This window comes from Tachypleus tridentatus, chromosome 3 (assembly GCF_004210375.1).
Source record: "Tachypleus tridentatus isolate NWPU-2018 chromosome 3, ASM421037v1, whole genome shotgun sequence".
NCBI classification, from domain to species: Eukaryota; Metazoa; Arthropoda; class Merostomata; order Xiphosura; family Limulidae; genus Tachypleus; species Tachypleus tridentatus.
Genome location: NC_134827.1, coordinates 69,662,045 through 69,674,523, shown reverse-complemented (window position 1 = coordinate 69,674,523; position 12,479 = coordinate 69,662,045). Strand labels below are relative to the sequence as shown.

The window sequence follows — 12,479 nt, the reverse complement described above, 5'->3', positions numbered from 1 at the left end:
TTTATTAACCAACAGATGAAACTCATAAAGTAATGAAAAACTCTACAGTGAGATTAGGATTTCAGCTGTTAATGAGATCATAATTACAGAAGATTTAAATGTCAAGCATATAAATTGGGAAATGTAAGAATCAATTCATGAGAGAGACAGTTTTTTTTTTAAAACTGTTCAAGATGTTTTTCTTTACCAATTGGTCAAGGAACGTAGTAAGAACAATGCTATTTTATATTTGTTATTAATTTTAATAAAAAAAAAAAAGGTTGCATGGTGGAGATCTGTGTGCAAGTAATCATTGTTCTATTAGGTTCAGCGTTATGGTACACATGGAGATAAAGAATGATGAGACAAGTGATAGCTTTGGAAATACAGTAATTTTATGTATTGATTTTGTAAAACATTATATAATGTTTGTTCATTTTTAAAACAGACCTTTCTTGATGGTTGTGAGTTAACAAATTCTACAGATTATTGTTGCTGTGTGAAAAAGTTTGATCTTGGTGAGTTACCTTTTAAGGTGTCTCATTTATTCTTCTGGTACTTCACTTTTGTTTTTGTGGACTTTATTACCAACGTTTGAATGCATTCTATACCCTTCTCCATTATGATGAGCCTACATAAAACCATAGCCATTAATCTAAATTCAATAAACATAAATAAATTAGTTTAGCCTAATCTTTCAATCTTTGTATACTGCAACTTTACAAAAATTCAGTACCTGGCTTATGTTAAGATGGAAAAGAAATATCTTACAAGATGGTTCATCATCCTTGTCCTCGGAATCTCTTTAGGAATCTAATTTAAACAACAAGCCTCTTGTAAAGAAGTACATAATTTGTTTTGACAATTACATGGAATTTCTTGGGAGATCAAGAAATGTCTAATAAAGTTGTGTAAAAGACACAACTTGTTCACATGAGACAAACAATATTGAGTTACATAACACATGAGAAATGAATATAAGCACCTTTCTTTCATTAATAATTTAGAAGATGTCCTAATAGTTCTAGGGTTTAATAAAACTGTCCTAATATGTAGGAATCAAACAGCAGCATACACTTCCATACAACACTCAGTTCTGTATTAAGCTTTAAAATAAAGTGTGCTTCACAGAAATATTAAACTGTTAAATTTTTAAACTTAAACTGGAACAGTCTGTAGATATACTTCTTGCATGATCCAGCCAAAGACACCAAGAAGTATACCATTTTCAGGTTAATGTAGTAAGTTTTAGACTTTAATGTAATTACTTAAAACATTTACAGAAAAATATTAACAACACATCATCTGAATATTCTACAATATTTAGTTCCAAGTTTTTCTTCTGCATAGACATAATAATAACTTCTGCAAACCTTTATGAGTCATGACTCTGTACACGCTTCTGTCATGGTGTAACACTGTCTTCTATTAGAACAGACATTGAAGGACGAATTTCTTGAAAAGAAGATAAACCAAAAACTGTTATTAAAGTCCTAACTTCTTAATACAAGTTACAATTTTTACAATAAATTCAATCTCTTTTTGGAACAAGTACGAAATTTCGATCACTGGTGCGATCATTCTCAAATAATTCTTTTTGTTTTTTGTTTTGAATTTCGCGCAAAGTTACACGAGGGTTATCTGTGCTAGCCGTCCCTAATTCAGCAGTGTAAGACTAGAGGGAAGGCAGCTAATCATCACCACCCACTACCAACTCTTGTGATACTGTTTTACTAACGAATAGTGGAATTTACCGTTACATTATAACGCCATCCCACGGCTGAAAGGGCGAGTATGTTTGGTGTGACGGGGATAATAAGTAAACAATTGTGTACTTGATATTGATCACACCAGTGATCAAAATATTATACCTGTTGTAAAACAAACCTTACTTACTGTAAAAGCTGTAATTTGCAATAGAATACACTTACGCATTAAGAAAACCTGAAACAAAACTATTATTCCTGATAATATTGTCATAACCTGGAACTATAATGATAATAAAGTCAAAAATGTATTGTCAGAAAGTTTGGTCTATTTCCTTCATCACAACCTATTTGTTACATCCATTGATAATTTTAATATTTCACTAATTAAGTCAGAAGCCTTTCTTGACCATATAATACATTTTTATGTTAAATAAAGGTAATAACTTAATTTTATTAGTTGTTATATTTAAGTAATTACTCTTGCAACTGCTTTTTACTTTATGAAAACTCATGCTAATAAGTTGAAAGTATGGAATCTTGCAGTAGACAGAATAAGTCATTCAGGTTGTAAATAAGACAGAACGTGAGTTACTCTTATGGGAATTTTGTGTAACATCAAACTATACAGCTATGTCATATAATGGTTTTGTTTCATTACAAGTTAAGAATGTATAAAGTAAGCCAAATGTTTATCAAAACCTATGTGTCAAGTATTTCAGGTATCAGGCAAAGCTACTTGAGGGTTATCAATCTCAGCTAGTCATCACCACCCACCACCAATTCTTGGGCTACTCTTTTACCAACGAATAGTGGGATTGACCGTCACATTATAACGCCCCCACGGTTGAAAGGGGGAGCATGTTTAGCGCGACGGGGATGCGAACCCTCGACCCTCGGATTACGAGTCGCACGCCTTAACACGCTTGGCCATGCCGGGCCACAAAATGAACGGAAATCTTGACTTTGGTTGCTTAAGTCCAGATCTTCAGCAGAGTTCAGTATTCTCAGGGATGGGTGCAAGTGACACAAATTTCACTCTTTGGAAGTCGTTAGATGTTGGTAAAGGCGGTTGTGGGAAAGAGTCTGTGTAGTCTCTTGCTATGTCAGCTTGGCAGAAGGTCCCTGAAACTCCCTCACGGTCAAGTCTGGGGGAGCGGTAAAGAGTTAGCAGTTATAAATGAATTAGTGTTAAGAGTCTTTCTTAGGATGATTTAATTAATTAATTATCGACATGATGACACATGTTTTGTATGAGCCATAGACAGCTATCATGGCGGCCTAAAAAACGTGTTCTTTACTTTGTGACGTAATCACCCATCATGGTGGCATCCTGTCAACGCGTCTTTAATGACACATCTTCTGGTGACAACGTATGGAACTATGACTTCGTCATCTCTGATTATATCACCCCTTTCTCTCTCTCTCTCTCCCCCAAGGCAGTCAATCAGCGTGAGGAAGCATTCTTTGGATACGATACTTCCTCCCCTACTACTTACCTATTGATGTCTGTGTACCTTGAGAGCACGTTGTTAGCGTAGAAACTGCTTTCAAATGTAAACATTTTCTTTATAAATACATTTCCGTTTAGATAAGTTCAACTGCATTTTCATTGTAGCATAAGTTTTAAGCCAATGTACTTACTGCAAACACATTTTAATTGGATTTTGAAAACATTTTTTATATATATATATTCACATTCAGTTAATGAATCTGGAAAATTTTATAAGTATTATTACCATTCTATACAACCAAATACAACTGAAACTAGCATGCATTGACATTATAATATTACACTAAAGAAATGAAACGAAAATTATTCGACGACCATAGGCTTAAATCTTTAATATTTCAAAAACACTTGTGAAACGAACAATGTTTACAATTACTTTCCATTAACAGTTTCTTGCCAAAATTTAACTTTCACTCCATAAGCAATTTATTGTGTTATAATAATAATCCTGTTGAAGAAAGAGAGTTTTCTCTTTATAAATATACTATTTTTGTTGAAAGACAAAAATTGGCATTCGTCACACATTAAAATAAAAGTTGAACTGGTAGAATACAAACTGGAGGTGGAAAATCACGCATATATCTCTATTGGGGATAAAGCCTCAACATAGATTTAATTTTGATTGACAATTCAATACAAACGCTATTTGTCATTAGAAATATCCATAACATTTTAGGATTCCATTGAGAGAAACAGATGTAAAACTGCTGAATCAGGAACATAATAATACACATGAGAAGAAACATCGAACAGATTTTGTGATCAAGCTGATGGGAAAGTTAGACATTTCCATAACGATATAAAAATAATATTTTATCTTTAACAAACCTAGAGATCTTATATTTAATGGATTACCACTTTCACTTGGTTAGCAGTTAATTATTATCAAAACAAGTGTTAAGTTTGTTTGTTACAAGAACAACATGCACTAGCCGTCCTGAATTTTGAACTAATAGAATAGTAGTCGGGGATTACGACCTTGAAATTGAAGTTTTGTGGATGCCTTGTGCTATCTAAATAAGAATACAAAAGGCAACCGTAGGAGATCAACGTACCTCACTTGTGAGGTTTCCGAGAGCCGTTTTACTGATGTATTAAATTTCCTTCTATATGTGTCAAAAATGGTGCTACGTATAGAAATATGTAGAAGTGCAACATGCAGACAAACAGCACCCATATCAATATATTTTTTTTTTCTGCTGGAAAAGGGGAAAACGTTAAAATTATAAGACAAGGTTTGCTCGAGTTTGAAACATCTCTATAACTTTGGAATTGTCCATTGTATAATAAGATATACCTTAATAACACCAATTCATTTGTCTATTATACACAAGAAACACAATATTAAATGTGCATAGTTTCATGCTACCACTCACCACAACACAAATTACCCCTAACGAAAGTTGAAAGCGTAAAAACTTTGTCACTTATAACAGTTGTAATTCTTAAATGTGGAGATGACTAAGTTAATGCTTTGTTTTTTCTAAAAGTTCATGCAAGTAACCTTATACTATTACAACTAATAAGTAATAGCTCTATGACACTTTTCATGTTTTTATAATCAACACAACACTTGAATACTCTCATTGTGGTATAGGCCGACGATACTGACACTGTGGTGTATACGAACAACACTGAGATTGCGATTACACTTGTTCATTACGCAAACAATATACTGAAAGTGATCAAGTCATGGCACAGAAAATCAGTAGACCAACGGATACCAATCAATGAACCATTATGGTTACTTAGCGCAGAGAAATGTGTTCTTCAACCTTTTTTGTACACATTTACGAGGGCATTACAATAGCTTTGTGTATAGGGTCAGTAAAGCAAAAGCACTACAAAGAACTGGAATGTAGGCTAGTAACACAGTATAGAGAGTCCGTTAAATAAGAGGTCGAAAATAATCTCGTATCTGTTGTCAGGAATCTTCTGATGCAAACGTACAGTGGAGAAGGATTTTCATCCTTACCAGTATTACTCAGGCATCTCTTCATGAGTAAAAATTCGAAAGAGCCAAGATGTCTCTCGCTCACAAAGGACTGACTCACTTTGGCAGCTTTTAATGCGTACTCTTTATGCATCACTTCTTTAAAACAGAACTCATAGAACAAATATGGACCTACCTTCTGTTATATATTCGGATGGTACGCCTTGCTTGAAACCTATTTAGATCACGCAAAAGCCATTATCAGAGATCGAAGAAACTTATTTGTTGTACGCGTTGGGAATAACTGCTTAAGCAACAATTCATGCAAAAGGTCTCGAGTATCTTGTATGTAAATATGAAGGTAATAAGGACAAGTGTTCGCGCACACCACTCCTGCACAGTGCACTCGCTGAAAACATGGAATCAGACACGAATGATGCAGATTATAATAAAATTGCCGATGATGCCGATCAAGGCATATAATTTTACTGAACTTGAAACAGGTGTTATCTTAATTAGTTACTAATATGTAGTAATGTATTGGAACTTCCAAAGAACAACTGTTGTAAAAGTGAATCAATTTTGGAAACCTAAGATTGTTCATTCTTTTTAAATGCTAATGGTAATTTATTCATGACTTCTACAGTCTCCATTCAGTTTAAGGATATTAAGATCTATATAGTTAAAATTCAATAAAAACAAAAATTACCCAAAGTGACCTGCGTTCCTTCATAATTATGTGGATTTTAAAAAACATGATATTTTGAATATCGTTAGGGGGAACTTGTTTTCTATTAGGAGAGGGTTGAAAGGTTGTTTAAAATTAAATCTTAAATGAAAATATTTAATGAGACTTATTAACAGTTTGAAACTGTTTTTCCTAAATAAGCAGTAATTACCGATTACTTATAGTATTATATTTACGTTCAATAATAATTTTATATAACGACTGCCATATTTGTAAATCAGTAGTAATACTAGTATGGCATTACGTACTACTACTGTTAGTATTACTAAGGATTTAATCTTAGGCTTAAAGCATTTCTTGAATATAAAGCATGAACTTTATATTTCTCCAGTGTTGAAAAGTTAATCATGGTCATCAACTAAATGAATGGAGTTATAGTTCATTATTGCTAAATAATGTCAAACAAGTTTTGACAATATTAACACCATACCGCAATTCTATATTCGACAACGGGTTTTATGTCGTTGCGATCTGGGACAGTCAAATTATTATTTGGCATCCTTTACTATTGTTATTAACTGTTAAAATGCAATTACTATTATTATTTGTAGCAGGTCTATATTAGCACAATACATAATAATAAACACTCATTTATCTTCGCCTATACCTTAAACTCAGTCCTTAGAACTGCATTTCAGTTTCCAGCATTACAAGGTGGAATATACATTACAAATGTATATTCATATTCATATTCGTATAACTACAGTTAAATATTATAGCAATTATATTCCCAAACAGAACTGAGCTAAAATACTTTTTATACGCTGGTAAAACAACGATTTAATCTTTAACGTTACTCTCAATAGATAATCATTAAATTTGTAAATAACCTGTACCAAATACAAGCAAAAGATAGATATTCTCTTATTAAATTTCAATTATACTTCAGAAATTGTACGCTAAGCAGTGAAAAGTTTGTCAGTATTGTTACCTGGTGGCTAACCAATAAGTTTCAACATTTATAACGTTAGAAATCATGAAATGATATCTGCGATGAGTAAAGCACAGTCCAAGGTTTAATCTTCACAACAAACAAAGGTGTTGTTTAATGTGGAATTTCACAAGGAAATAAGACTTTAATACAAGTACAAGAGAGTTATAGGGTCGTACAAAATAAATTACAAATTCAGTGTTGTCGAGAAAACCCACTTGTAGAGAAATATGTATGCAAAAACGGCTCGTTTAGGTTGAGAAAATATTTTACGTAGAAGAGCGAACATAAATTACAAATTGTAAAATTGGGACAACTATTATCGCTGTATGTTTAGTAATTCTTTGAAATTTAATACAATATTAAATTTAATTTCGATAAAAATGGATCGAAGTTGGAATACATTGCAATTTAAATAAAATAAAATTCTGAATAAAAGTCGTAATGAAAGAGATATATATAGCACAAGAAAAAATAAAATAGTTACAAATTAGAATTAGGTTTGCACATTAGTATTTATTAAAAGTATTTTCAGTAAATGTAAAATATCGTTACAAAAATTGGCGTAGTGAAAAATATTTTACTTTCAAACAATTGTAATATAAAAATGTTTGTTATGTTTTATTCTCATCCGTTTTCCTAAGCATTTGAAATCCTGTCAGGTTTTAGTGTCATCTTTTGAACAATAAAGTAACTGTAATAAATTCGTGATGACAAGAAACCTACATGAGAAGAAAAATATGTCTCAAGACGGCTGGTACGGATATTAAAATTTTTATTAAAGTAAAGTAGAGAACAACGTTTCGATCTTATTAGGTCATCTTCAAGAGAGTGTAAACGGGTACGGGATTGTAGGGGACGTTCCAGGTGGATGTTAGGTTATTAATTAGTATAGGTATAAAGGTGTCCCTTTATATTGGTTTAATTTTGGTTTTAGTTGCTATATAAGTAGGGCTTATTTGATTTTGCGTTTGTTTGTTTGTTTCCCACTTAGTAGGGTGTTTTCTATGGTTATGTTATGTTTATTTGATTTGCAGTGTTCAAAAACGTGTGAAGGTGCTTTTTTTTGTTCTTTGGATCTGGTTTCTGTTTTTCTGCTTGTTTCTCTAATATAAAAGTCGTGGCAGTTGTATTGTATTTTATGAATAATGCAGGTACAAAACTAAAGTTCATTCTATGCAAAAACTACATTGACAAACACAACATACATAAAACGTTTTATTTAGAAATTTGAAATGTTTCTCCAACTGTTATTTATAAACATAATCATTTTATTAATTTAAATATAGTTTTTAACTAAATTATTACAAAATTGCGATAATAAATAGTACTACAAAGTAATTGTCATAATTTGCAATTAAAAGCAAAACGTAATACTAATTCTGAATCATGCTAAAAACAATGTAATTTCAGAAAACAATACTTGGTTAAAACTGTTATATTGCGAAAACTACTTGCACAGTAATTTTGTATTATGGTTATTTATGATAAATGAGCTGAAACTCAACAATATGATTCTATATGAAATTAAAAAAAAATTGAAGAAAGCAGTATTATTTCATTAAATGAACATAGTAAGTAGTTTTTTTACCTGCAGTTGAAAAAAAATCCTAATCTCTTTATATTTCTAAAATGTGGTCCCAATTGAAGAAAATGAAACATAGTTTATTCATTTGTACAAAATACAAAAAATACTTCCAAATACTTTGATATATACCAATAGTACTATGATTTCATTTTTATTTAATGTTCCTTTCATTAGATAATTACCAAATATATAAATAATTTGTACTGAATATCATCTCAAGATATGGTTTAATTAACTCGTCTTAAATTGCAATTGTACTTTCGGAAAATATTAAAAACGGAAGTTGTACAATCAATGGTGAACAAGTTTGCTTGATATTGGCTCCCTGTTGACTCAACGGTGTACCTGAAGGCTCATAATCTAAAAATTGAGGCTTAAAACCAAACCTGACGAGAGGGAAGGAGGTCCGGGGTGCTACAGTCCCAGGGTCAATTAGAAGACCCGGGGAAATATGGGATAAAGAATAATGTATTCTCATTTTCATAACATACTTAAGAGAAAATCGCAGTACTGTGAGGAATCGCTTTGTCTCAAAAATACCTTTGTATCCAAAAAATATAAATTCTCAACACATTTGACTTTCTCCCACCAGAAAATTTCTTCACACGCCCATGAATTTATGAAGACTTCAAAAAGGGGCCCAGTGACATAATTGCCCCTAGGGGCTGACCTATTTCTAGACGCCCTTGGGCAAAACACAGCCCAAGTCTTACGCTTCACAACGAAGAAATCATTTAATCGATGTGGAGTTTCGCAAAGAAAAACTTTAAATAGAAGTACAAGAAAGTTACAATGTAATTTATATAATTTCATTTATTAATCTTAACAAAAAAACTCCTATTTTTAAAATCGGGACAATCATCATCAGTATAAAGTTTATTAATTCCTTCGAATATAATACAATTTTAAATTTAATTTCAACTTAAATGGGGAGTGTCGCAAGCGAGGTAGACATACATTGCTACTAAAAACTAATTTTGAATAAAGGTCGATATTTCACTATCAGCGTAATAAAGAAATAGTCATAATGTTTTTATATAACATGAACAAAATTACGAGTTAAAATTAGGTCTAAATATAATGAAAAGTATTTAAAGTATAAATTTCAATATATTAAGTATATACAAAATAATATCAGGGAATGCTCTACAATTTCAAACATTATTCAAATTATTGTTTCATAAACAGGGTAATAAATGAAAGATTTACAATTTAGCTTACCTGTTATCGAAAATATATAAACAAAGAAGTGCATTAAACTATCTTAACTGTTTGTATTTGTATCTACGTCTATTATTAGGTCTGGCATTGCCAGGTGGGCCCCCGCTAGTACAGCGATATGTCTCCGGATTTACAACGCTAAAATCAGGGGTTCGATTCCCCTCGGGGGGCTGAGCAGATAGCCCTTTATGACTTTGTTGTAAGAAAACACACAACACACACTTGCCAGGTGGTTAAAGCACTCGACTCGTAATCTGAGGGTCGCGGATTCGAATCACCGTCACACCAAACATGCTTGCACTTTTAGTCGTGGGAACGTTGTAATATGACGGTCAATCCCACTATAGGTTGATAAAAGAGTAGCATAAGAGTTGGTGGTAGGTAGTGATGACTAGCTGCCTTCCCTTTAGCCTTACACTGCTAAATTAGGGGCGGCTAGCGCGAAATTCAAAACAAAAGCAAAACAGTCTGTAATCCTGAAACAGATGTTTAATGAAACTGAATATCGTTTAATACCTAAAAACATATGTTTCGTATACGTTGTTTTTTTATTATTATTTCACATATGATAACAGATGGTGAAAGTTGAAAATGACTGATTCTGCACTCAAAATACATGAATGGTTTATATATTGCTAAAATAACTTATTGTATTTAGGTCTGAAGAAGGAAGGTAGCTTCAAATGTTACCTATCACTAAATTATTTTGTCAATATATAATCTCTGCGTGGTTTTTATAGTAGGCGAGGACTCAGTTTCCGTTTTTTGTTATTTCATCCATAAGTCATACATGCACATATGTAAGAAAAGATAAGTTCTAGTTAAACTATTATTTCAACTGCAATAAAAGTTGTTAAGTCAGAAAAACAATGAATGAAAGAGTAATATTCAAATTTATTATAGATTTTATATTTTTTCAAACTGGTGAGTTTTCGTTAGATTTTCATTCATCGAACACCGCAATACCATTACAGTTACGACATATCGCAATACTCCGAACTTTGAACTTATAAAGGGTGTTCGGAAAGTCACTGTGCAGGTTTGTCTGTTAATAAATATACAAGTGTCTAATTCTCGTGTTCTTATCAATCGAATTACATAATTAGGCCTAGATGTAGACTTTTTCAGTAGCCGAAATGTACATCTTTAATATAGGCGTGCTTCTAAGCTTTTCAATCTAAGTGATAGTTCGTAACTAAACAAGTGTCTAATTCTCGTGTTCTTACCAATCGAATTACATAATTAGGCCTAGATGTAGGCTTTTTCAGTAGCCGAAATGTACATCTTTAATATAGACGTGCTTCTAAGCTTTTCGATCTAAGTGATAGTTCGTAAGTATCAGTCAGTAGGCCAAAGTACTGGCCTACTGGCAAGGCTTGCAAGCACTATCACAGAATCTACCTACATCTTGTACGTAATGCAAGATTAAGTAAAATTTTCATAACAACAGATTGAACAGAGCATGAAATTCGAAAATATTACTCCAAAACATAAACTTCTGTGGTCTAGATCTGGCAGGCAATTTGTAGCTTGTAGCTGCATCAATCTCATGTGTATGTTGTGCGGTTTTCCTATGCCATTCGTTCTTATGCATGTCTAGCCGGTTTTATTGTCGAACGCCTTACTCTCCTTAGCTGTCGAAGCCGCTGACCATAGTGGCCGCTCGGATCCAGACAAGTCCTACATCACCCCCCCCCCTCCGTTCCCTTTAGTCTGAGCCTCGATTTTACAACAGGGCTCATTAGACCCATGTTTGTGGTCCATGAAATTTCAGATTATCACCGCCCTCTAATAATATATTCTCTTATCACAGATAGTAAAAATATTGTATTTTTTTTTGTATAATTAGAACACAAAATGAGCGATTTCAACGGCCTGAAGCCTCTACTCGAATTGTATTGCTAATTTTTGTTTAGGTGTTTTTATTTAATAGACGTACTTATAAACATTATATCACAACGTGTTTGCCTTTTGATGAGCTTTAACAGGAATATAATATTTTTGTGATGTTTAAGTATTTTTCGAGAAACTTGCAATTACTTGTGTTGTAACTAGCATACAATGCCCAGGCGGTCAGTCGGCTGGGTAGTTACTGTGAGGTTCGCGCGTTCGACTTAAATACATTGTGTAGTTCAGTCCTACTTCCATTCTGTTCTATCTTCGTTCATTGTACATTGGAGTTTTTCAATAAAGACTGTATTTTAGCCTGTTGAGTCATCTGGGAAACAGATTCCAATTATGACAAGCAAGCGTCTGAAACTTTCCGATATTAGACAGTTCTACAAGCCAGTTACTAGTACTACAAGTGACAATGCAGATGCAGATAATTCAACAACCTCAAGCAAAAAAATAGAAACTTGCCATACAGAGGAAATGCCATGTTCATCAGAGGACGAGTCTGAAAATGCTTGTGCAACTATTGCACAACATGAACCACCAGATAGTTGTGAAACAAGTTTGTGCAACAATGAAAAATCTGACACTCCACAGATACAGTGTGGAAAGCCATATCATCCAGACGCTAATACCACGACAGAAAGCAAAATCTCAAAATATCAACTTCCAGGGCAAGTGGTTTGATGAGTTCCCATGGCTGCACTTCGACAATCAGACTCAAAAAGTCATATGCTTTCATTGTGCCAAGGCGGAAAATAGAGGCCATTTTATAAGGAAATTGGGAGAGGCCAGTGGGAAATACCTTCATATCCACCGGTTTTTTGCAACTGGAAAATGGCAAAACAGAAATTCAACGAACACCAATCCTCCTCTCAGCACAGATTCGCTATATCTCCAGAAGGTTCACTTGATGTCACTCCAATGACTGTCCAGCTACATGATGGAAGAAAGAAGCAGCAGGAAG

At 33.1% G+C, this 12,479-nt stretch overlaps 1 protein-coding gene across 1 annotated transcript in view; it reads right to left on the bottom strand.

Moving 5' to 3' along the window:
* LOC143247096 (laminin subunit beta-1-like) overlaps positions 1 to 12,479 on the bottom strand; it is a 146,278-nt gene that overhangs the window by 6,084 nt on the left and 127,715 nt on the right. Inside the window, exon 34 of the transcript XR_013026369.1 lies at positions 1,353 to 1,434. The gene's annotated coding sequence lies outside the window, so the exon portion shown is untranslated. The remainder of the gene's footprint in view (positions 1 to 1,352; positions 1,435 to 12,479) is intronic.